Below are 9786 nucleotides of genomic sequence, written 5' to 3'. Positions count from 1 at the left end.
TGAAATTGAAGCAGCATATGGGGTGGGGTTACTTCACACTGAAATAAAAACGGGCTGGAGAGTCCACTTAGTGGTTAGAAGCACTGACTGCTCTTCCAGAGGACTGGGGTTTGATTCCCAGCACCCACATGGTAGTTCACAATTGTCTGCAACTCCAGTTCGAGGGGATCCAGTGCCCTCTTCTGGCCTCCGTGAACACCTGGCACTGGTGGTGCACAGAAACGCATGCAGGTAAAACACCCATACATAAAATAAAAAATTTTAAAAACAAAAAGGAAACCTATTGACTATTTTCTTCTTTGCTGAGGATGGTTCCCACGACCTCCCTTATTTTAAGCAGCCCAGACATTTCCCTTTTGAATAAAATTCTGCTTCTGTGTACAGAGTATTTTTCATACTGCCATCAGCATGTGCTCTCCTCCTCATGAGACAGAACTTGGTCATTGGTCAGAAGATGAATGCAGGACAGAAGCTGGCCAATCCCTATCCTTCCCTGGGGCTTCTTCCTCCTGGAACTGGCAGATGGGGGAGTGAAGCAGATACTGAGGCTCAGGGCAAGAGGAGGAGCATGTTTCATCTAAAGCAGACTCAGCTTTCTGCACATAGACCTTGAACTCCTGCCTGATACTGGCTGTGTCTAAAAGCTCCTCGGCGTTAGGTATACCAATGCCTGTAAAAAGTGGGGATTCCTGCCATTTTATGACTAGAGGGTAAATGTGTTCAAATTCATTTTTAAATTATTCATAGCTCTACTGCAAATACATAAAACAGAAGCAAAATTTCAAAAATACTTGTTGTGAGCAGCACTTGAATACAGGGAGGGTTGCTCCGTGACCGTGAGGTGTTTTGTCTGTGTGAAAGGGCCCGTGGTTGAGAAGTCACTTCCTTGGGTGGTCTTGTCTTGGGATTGTCTGTCTTAGAACACTGGGACCATGACTCCTTTCCTCTCCTCGCCCTGCAGCCAGTGTCTTAGAAGATGTCTATGGTAGACCCAGATAGCTCAAGCCGGGCCTTGAACAAGGTGGTCTTGTGTAGGGCCGGAGGCCAGCAAGATGCCTGGTCAGCAAGAGAATGACGGTGTTTGCTGCCAAGCCTAGAAACCTGGGTTGAATCCCTGGGATCCACACAGTGGAAGAAGATCCAGTTCCCATTGCTATCCTCTGATCAATGCAAACTTGCTATGGCACATGTGTGTGCACGTGTACACACACCAAACAAACAAACAAACGAATGCAATTAAAATTTTCCCACCCAGTGTAGTGTTTTTTTTTTCTTTTCTTTTCTTTTTTTCGGAGCTGGGGACCGAACCCAGGGCCTTGCGCTTGCTAGGCAAGCGCTCTACCACTGAGCTAAATCCCCAACCCCCAGTGTAGTGATTTTTAATCCTAGAACTCAGGAGACAGAGGCAGGCAGGTGAATTTCTTTGACTTCCAGGCCATCCAAGTTGACAAAGCGAGACCCTGTCTCAAATGAGTTTTTAAAACGTATTTACTTAGGGGCCGAAGAGTGTACTCATTACTCTTACATTAGACAAGGCATGCACACATATATTTAAAAAATAAATAACTCTTTTTTAAAATATATTTTGAAAAGGTTATTCACTAAATGATTTTTTTACTGATTTTGTGAGTTTCACATCGTGCACCCTAGTCCCACTCATCACCCCGTCCCCTCATAGCCACCCTCCACGCTGCCATTTCCCCACAAAATAAAAACCACATAAACAGACAAAAATAAACAAAACAAAGCATAGGAAAGATCTCATCATGGAAGCTGCAGTGTGCCACAGTGTGTCCCACGGTATGTCCCTCTGTCCACACATCTTCACTGCAAATGTTCATTGCACTCTGGTTTGAGGTCTCTGGCTTTTGTGACACCATCAATAGTGGATCCTCACCGGGACTTCTCCCGGCTATCCTGTTGTTGCCGTGTATCATGGAGACCCTACAGCTTTGGACCAGCAGGACTGGTTCTTTCAATGCCCCAACATTTCTCAGAGGATAGAGATTTTGAGGTAGGCCAACTCAAAGCCCTGAGTCTGGGCCTAGGTGATAGCTGAGCTGGTCGGTCCTCTGGCTCTCCCTTATCTGTACCACCAGGGGGAGCTCTCCGCACTGCTCCAGCTAAGCCACCCAGTGCTGCCACCAATAGCTCAACATTCCTGCTTTCAAGCCCTCTGGCCAGCTCACCAGAAACCAGGCCTCCAGAGCGGCTCTACTGTGTTGGGAAACCCTGCTACTTAAGGTCAAAGTCTACTATGTCCGGAGAGTGCCTCTGAACTCAGTTCTAAATGGAGGACTACCTTTTCCCAGCAGTACTTGTCCTTCTCTAGGGTATTCGACTGCAATCTTCTACCTGAAGAAGGTCCAGTAGCCGTTCCTATAAGTTCAACTTCCTCTCTCCGGCCAGCAAGTACCTGGGATTCCTGGGATGCTCCTCCCTACAAATGAGGCCGTCAGTTACAGGGCATTAAATTCCAGCCAGTGATGTTACACTCACTCTGAAAATTCCTTCCCGCTCCCCAAGGTTCATGTATAGCCTTCGTCTACCCTGAACAAAGTGGAATGCGCACCAGCGTCTTTCCTGAAGATTGTCTAAGAGAGCTGTTTCGCTGAGTATCATCTAAAAGAGCTGTAACGCTAAAATCCTCAGAGAAGGTCTTCTCCCATCAACACTCAGTCCCAGCCTGACCAGGATCCCGAAGACCCCAGCTGTTCCACGCAGCGGTGCCTGGACACCCTGAGGAAGGAAACAGAGGACACAGCTTGTCCCCAGCATGCATACAGCGACTGTGCTGCCCAGCTGAGGCATGGGACCCACTCTCTGAAGTACTAAAGCCAGAGAGGAATGCGCCGCTGAACTGCAGGTGGGGGGGTGGAGGGGTGGGGGTGGGGGGTGGGGGGTGGGGGGTGGGGGGGATTATACCCACACCCATGCCACCTCATGGCAGATGAATGGAGGCACTGGGTCCCCCTTGGTCTTGCCCTCAGGGCTTTTAAATATGTTTTTTATTTTATGCCTATGAATATTTTGTCGTTATATACATACCTATACCTCATATGTGCCTGGTACTTAAGGAAGTCTCTCAGAAGAGGGCATCAGATCTACTGGGACTAGAGTTACAGAAGATTGTAACTGGGAGATGGGAACTGAACCTGGGTCCTCTGGAAGGGCAGCCATCTCTGCAGGCCAGACTGTGACCTCTTACTTGTTATCCGCTCCCCTAATGTGGCATCATTGGTGGTGTGGTGGTGAGCAGAGCTGCCTTTCATCCTCCGAGTGTATGAAGGGGAACCACTTAGAAGGAAAGTGCCATGCTTGACTCCTCTGTGGGCCACAGGCTCACAGCCCTAAAGCCAGCAACAGTCCTAACTCCCGCTAACGCTGCCACTCAGCACTTACTACGTAGGCCTGGTTCAAAGCCAAAGCCAAAGCCATGGCTCTTTCAACTCTGGAAAGCTCAAAATTACAGGCCCCTCAGTCGTCAGATTATAGGTTGCAGCAGAGTCCCTCCCTCAGCAAGGTGAACAGCAGAAAGACAAGTTCCCACTTGACTTTTTCCATCTTTTTCTCTCTTGTGGGACTTTGCTAAAAGTAGCCAGATCAGAAAATAGGACCATTCAGAATTTTTTAACCATTTCAACACTCCATCATTCCATCTCACAGCTACAACTTCAGTGTGTATGTAGGTGGTCAGCCTTCCCTAGAGAGGTAGCTAGTGCTGGGAGATTCCCCCTGAGACCTCCTCTACTGGTACCCACAGCCTCATGTGGTACCTCCCATTAAATATGGACTCACCCTGTGCTTCACTTTAATTAAGGAAGTTTGGTGGAAGTGATGCTTGCCAGTTCTAGGCCTACGCCTTAAGGGTGGCATACAATTTCTGATTTTGCATTCTTAGGCTCTAGCTATCACATAAGCCCACATTTAAGCGATGTGGTCAGGGAGGACACGTTTTGTTGAGGCACCACACCTGTTAGCAGAGTCACCCTGGACACTTAGCCTCAGGCACCATTTCACTGAGACCAGAGGTAGGATGCCAAGGTTCCAGAGGAGAAGAGAGGAGAAGCTAACGAAGAGCAGGAAGCTGTCTAGAGCTGATTTTCATGCAGTGGTCCCCTCGACCCCGCCCCTGATCAGCCAAAGTCTGAAAATGCCTAATGGGAAACTCCAGAAATAAATTATTCATGATGTGCTCAGAACCCATCTCCAAAAAAAGGGGGGGTTGGGTGCTGGAGAGATGGCTCAGTGGTTAAGAGCACTGACTGCTCTTCAAGAGGTCATGAGTTCAATTCCCAGCAGCCACATGGTGGCTCACAACCATCTGTAATGAGATCTGATGCCCTCTTCTGGTGTATCTGAAGACAGTTACAGTGTACTTATATATAATAAATGAATAAATCTTCAAGGAGGACTAAAAGTTTGAGGATATCTTCAGCTTGTTTAGGGCCAGCCTGGGCTACATGAGACTCTGTCTCAAACAGATACGTACACACAAATAGAAATCCAAAGTTCATATTTTAAATTCTTTTCATGCAACATAGTGACAATTGCTCTCTTTTTATTAGTCATCATTTCCAATCTCTTACTGTGCCTAAGTTAAGTTTGTCATGGCTCTGTATAGACAACAATGTTGTTAGGTTGGGTATTATAGGCAGCTTCCGGCCCACAGTGGAGTTGTTGGAACAAAACACCACCACAGAAAACAAGGATGTTGATGCAAAATAGAAGTCTCACTCCAAAGGGAAATGAGCTTATTCTGATCCAAATATTAATTATTATGGCTCAAGAAATACAGATTCAGGTTGCCTTGAATGGCATGTTACACCATGGAAATGGTTCTGTGAACATTTATAGTCAGCTAAAACGACAGCCATAAATCAACTGGTTGGGGCAGCAGGTAGGTGGGCTGCAGCAGAGCAGAGAAAGCTCTGCTATCCGTTTGTTTGTTTTTGAGACAGGGTCTCATGACCTTGCACTAACTCCTGACCCTCTGCCTCTACTTCCCAAGTGCTGGGATGACAGCTGGCTCTGGGTTTCCGATGCTATCTGATGACACTCTTAACTATTGGATTGGTAGAAGGTGGTAGTCTGTTAAACTGATACATTCCAAAGGTTTCTACCTAATAGTTAAAAGGGATGTTAGACCAGATATAGACTCGGACAGGAAGTGGTCGTTAACAGGACTAAATAGTCCAAGATCACTTGGATCACATCAATAGTCTTGGCAGCAGGTGCCTTACCTACTAAGCCTCACTATCAGACACATTTACTAGGCACTATTCGAACAATAGTAAGGATTTTATTGAGATCTCCAGGAGTTCCAGGAGTTCTTGAAAAGGCAGTTGCCACCACAGAGGAGCCAGCCAAGGCCTAAGACTTCTGATGACAGGGACCTTGCTGAATGGACCTGGGCCCCTCGTCCTTCAAACAACCACCCTCAGAGATGCCAAGATGGCTGGCACTGGATTCAGCATACCTTAGACCAGAAGCACTACAAGCTGCCCAGAAACTCTGGCAGCTGGGAGCCACACTATGCTTGCAGAGACTCCTCACAGGAGAATCCTGTCCCAGCAGTGTCCGCCACCTTTGCTCAAATGCACTATCAGAGTTTTGTCTTCAGAACCTTCCACACTTGTTTCTAACTTCTCAACAACAGTATCCACGACTTGGAAAAAAAATACATCTTATTGTTCTTGCTAAATCTGGAACACCAGAAGGGATTGCAAGTATCCTGGCTATGCTCACTCAGCCAAGAGGCTGGAGAGATACTCAGTGGTGGAGAATGCTTTCTGCTGTCACAGAAGACACAGGTTTGGTTTCCAGCATCTCCATCAGGAGCCTCACAACCAATTAACTCCAAGTTCTAAGGGATCTGATGCCCACTAAGCTGGATGTGGTAACCCTCACCTGAATTCTGAGCACTTAGGAGGCAGAGGCAGGAGGATTGTGAGTCCCAAGGGCCAGCTGGGTACATAGGAAGTCCCTATTAAAAACTACAAACAAACAAACAACCCTCACTAGAACAGAGTTCCTTACCCCCAGGCCCTATATCTGTCCTCGTGTTAATCCCCACAGCCTTCCCTAGGGCTGGACAGTGCATGCCCACATGTGGGGGAGGAAAGGGAGGAACAGGCAGTGTTCAGAGTGTGCTGCAGCCGGTGGCAAGTCAGAAAGGACAGGGGAGTCTGTGCTAGAGCAGCCACCGGCTCTTCTGCCACCCACCATCCCAAGGTAGGAAAGGAGCCTCGTGCTTTTCCAAAGACGCTTCCTGCTGAGCTAACAGTGCATCTCATGGTGGCTCAGGATGGCTGACCCTTGCCTTCACTTGATCTCTCCTCAAACACACACAGCAGCAAGCTCTTCCTCTGTGCCTTGCTCTGGACTCTGGACACACAGAAATAGAGAGGTTCCATAACCACGGATGGATTCTGTTGCTGGAGGGCAGCAAGAGGAAGGTAAAGAGACCTCTAGGGCCATAGAAGGAGACAATGGGTGGAGCGAAGCATCAGGCATGGACGAGGTTGACCTTACGTGAACTCTGTACTGGATCCATCCTGTCCTTCCTTACTCCATTCTCATCCTCTCAGGTCTGCCGGGCTGCTGGGCACGTGCTTGGCTCTGAACTTAACTTCATCCATGTCCTCCACAGTGCCCAGACTTGGGGACCGCAGTCTGCCTTGTGTGACCTGGTGGTCATGGAGATGCTTCATCCTTCTATAGATCTATACTGTGGGTAAACACAGGCGGTGCTGAAAACTAACATACACACACACACTCTCTCTCTTCCTCCCTCCTTCCTCCCTCCTTTTCTCCGTTCCTCTCTTCCTTTAAAATAGCATCTCTCAGGGCTGGTGAGATGGCTCAGCAGTTAAGAGCACTGACTGCTCTTCCAGAGGTCCTGAGTTCAATTACCAGCAACCACATGGTGGCTCACAACCATCTGTAACAGGATCTGATACCCTTTTCTGGTGTGTCTGAAGAAAGTGACAGTGTACTCGTATAAATAAATAAATCTTAATAAAATAAAATAGCATCTCATGTAACCTAGGATGACCTGGAACTTACTACCTAACCAACAATGACTTTGAACTTCTGATCTTCCTGACACAGCCTTCTGAGTTCTTGGATTACATGTATTTGCCTCCAAGCTTGATTCTGTGAATGAAACCAAGAGCTTTGTGCTTGCTAGGTAAGTTCTCTACGAACTGAGCTACATCACAGCCTAGAGCACAGAAGTACCTGACAACCTGAGGCCAAAGCTCCCTCTTGCCAGAACGAGAGGGAAACAGTCAATGAGTATCAGGCAGTGTGTGTGGTAGCAGTGCTCCCCGGTATAGGCAGAGATTTTTCAACCACTGAAACAAATATTTTCTGTTGTGGGTCAGAAACGTACTGCCCCCATTCCAGCCCCAGTAAGTTCCTGCGTGCTCCTTCCTGCAGTGAAAGCAGATCAAAGTTCATAAGTACCTGTCATCCTGGACAGGTCCAGCCCACTGGTTCACCCTCTTTCCCACAGCAGCAAGCCACTAGAAAAAGGAAACCTTCATTATTCAGATCAAGCTGCTCTGCTCTCTTGTATTGAAGGCCCTGTTCCTAGAAGATGAAGTCAAATAAAACTCAATGGGGAAAACAAAAATCAAAGTAAAAACTACTACATACAGAGCCAAGCATGTGGCACAGGCTTTTGGTCCCAGCATTCAGGAGGCAGAAGCAGGCAGATTTCTATGAGTTTGAAGCCACCCTGGTCTAACTAGTGAGTTTTAGAACAACCAACGCTATGTAGAAAGACACTGTCTCAAAACAAAACAAAACAAAACATTACAGACAACATTAAGACTCAGAATTTTCCTACATAATTCTAGGGCATGGAGGAGTATCTGGCTATGTCAAGAGGAAAGCTGGCCAAAGATGATAGACCCACACTGGGGACTGGCCCAGTGGAGGAACCCTTGCCTATCAGTCAAGAGACCCTGGATTCCATCCCCAGTTAGGGGACAAAAGAAGAAGCTAGAGAGATGACTCAGCCATTAAGAACAGCCAGGTTTCGGGGCTGGGGATTTAGCTCAGTGGTAGAGCACTTACCTAGGAAGCGCAAGGCCCTGGGTTCGGTCCCCAGCTCCGAAAAAAAAAGAACCAAAAAAAAAAAAAAAAGAACAGCCAGGTTTCATTCCTAGCACCCACGTGACAGCTCACAGCTTCTCTGGCTCCAGTTCCAAGCGATCCAATGGCTTCTTCAGGACTCTGTGGACACCAGGCACGCACACGATGCACACACACACACACACACACACACACACACACACACGCAGGCAAAAACTGGAACAAATAAAATAAAAATAAATAAATGGATCTTTAAAAGGAAAAGGAAAGGAAGGAGGAGAAGGAGAAGGGGAAGGGGAAGAAAAAGGGAAGGGGAAGTAGAGAAGGGAGGGAGAGGAGGAAATGGAAGAGGAAAAAGAAAAAGGAAGAGGAAGAGGAGGAGGAGGACGAGAAGAAGGAGAAGGAGAAGGAGAAGGAGAAGGAGAAGGAGAAGAAAGCTCTGACAGTTTCCCTTGGAGAAAAGAACATGGGTAATAACGTAGAATCAGGTGACAGAGACAGAAGTTATAACCAGAGGAGCCAGACGGAAATTGAGGAGAAAAGTCAAGTGTACCCTTATGCTCCCAGGATGGAGAGAAATCCAATTCTACATCAACAACACTGAAGAAAACAAAGCACCCGCAGGATAGATCATTTGCAACACTTTCAGGCCGAGCCAACCTCCTTGAAAAGGAGGTTCAGAACCTGGATTAGGAGAGACACAGGAAGTGAAACGACCAAGTTTGGAAAGGACCTGTCCAGGAGCTTGGAGCAGGACAGCCCTGAAATAGGCAAAGCAGATTTTCAGAAAGCTTGCTGGAGCTTGAGGCGAAGCTGGAAGGAACCTTGTCTTCTCAGGGCAGCGGATCTCCCTGAAGTTAAGGCTCATGGACATTGTTTAGAAGCGTAGGAGGGTAGGAAACCCCCTTCATCTCTAGACAGAGCACAGATGAGACTCAGCATGGCAGACATTGATTAGACTCGAGCTTCTAGAAGTGGCTGCTCACACATCCGATGGTCCAGATGGTGCACTTCAGAAAGAACTTGCGCCCACATTTCAGAGTGTGGAGTGCTACTGTCTCTTCTGAGACTCTCAACACCTGCCCTTCTCTGGCTGTCGGGCTCCTCTCCATGCCCAAATCTGGTGTCTCTAAATCATGGCAAGTATCTACCTCCTCCGTGCATGAGTCAGGGCTTTCCAGAGAAGTGGGAATGGTGGAGATGCTCCCCATATAGAGACTCATTTCTAAGAACTGGCTTGCTAAGGAGTAGAGAGATATGGGGTAGTCTGTAATCTGGAGGGCAGGCTGGTAGACAGAGATCTCAGGCAGGAGCTGGGGCTGCAAGTCAATCTACTGTCTTCTCCCTCAGGGAAGTTTCAAATTTCAAGTCAGAGATGCAGATTCTGTGGGGTCCATTCAGATTATTCCAGAATACTTTCCTTTACCACAGTTCTCAATCCTGAGGTCACGACCCCTTTGGGGGAAATCACATATCAGATATCCTGCCTATCAGAAATTCACATTACGATTCATAACTGTAGCAACAAAGTAATTTTATGGCTGGGGCGTCACCACATGAGGAATTGTATTAACAGGTCACAGCATTAGGAATGTTGAGGACCACTGCTTTAGGTAAACTCAAATGATGGTGCAAGTTACAAGCATCTACAAAGTATCTTTATACCACACTTAGATTCATGAT

At 47.3% G+C, this 9786-nt stretch overlaps 1 long non-coding RNA gene across 1 annotated transcript; it reads right to left on the bottom strand.

The window, feature by feature from the left end:
• Positions 1-1550: 1550 nt before the first annotated feature.
• Positions 1551-7596, bottom strand: LOC147996901 (uncharacterized). Its single transcript, XR_015652209.1, has 3 exons — positions 7471-7596; positions 6535-6730; positions 1551-2739 (listed from the first exon to the last, which is right to left on the bottom strand). It is a non-coding gene; the product is annotated as an uncharacterized LOC147996901 (long non-coding RNA).
• Positions 7597-9786: the final 2190 nt, after the last annotated feature.

This window comes from Rattus norvegicus, chromosome 1 (assembly GCF_021556685.1).
Source record: "Rattus norvegicus strain SHRSP/BbbUtx chromosome 1, alternate assembly SHRSP_T2T, whole genome shotgun sequence".
NCBI lineage: Eukaryota > Metazoa > Chordata > Mammalia > Rodentia > Muridae > Rattus > Rattus norvegicus.
The sequence above is the reverse complement of the archived record's forward strand: the minus strand, read 5'-3'. Positions and strand labels throughout refer to the sequence as shown.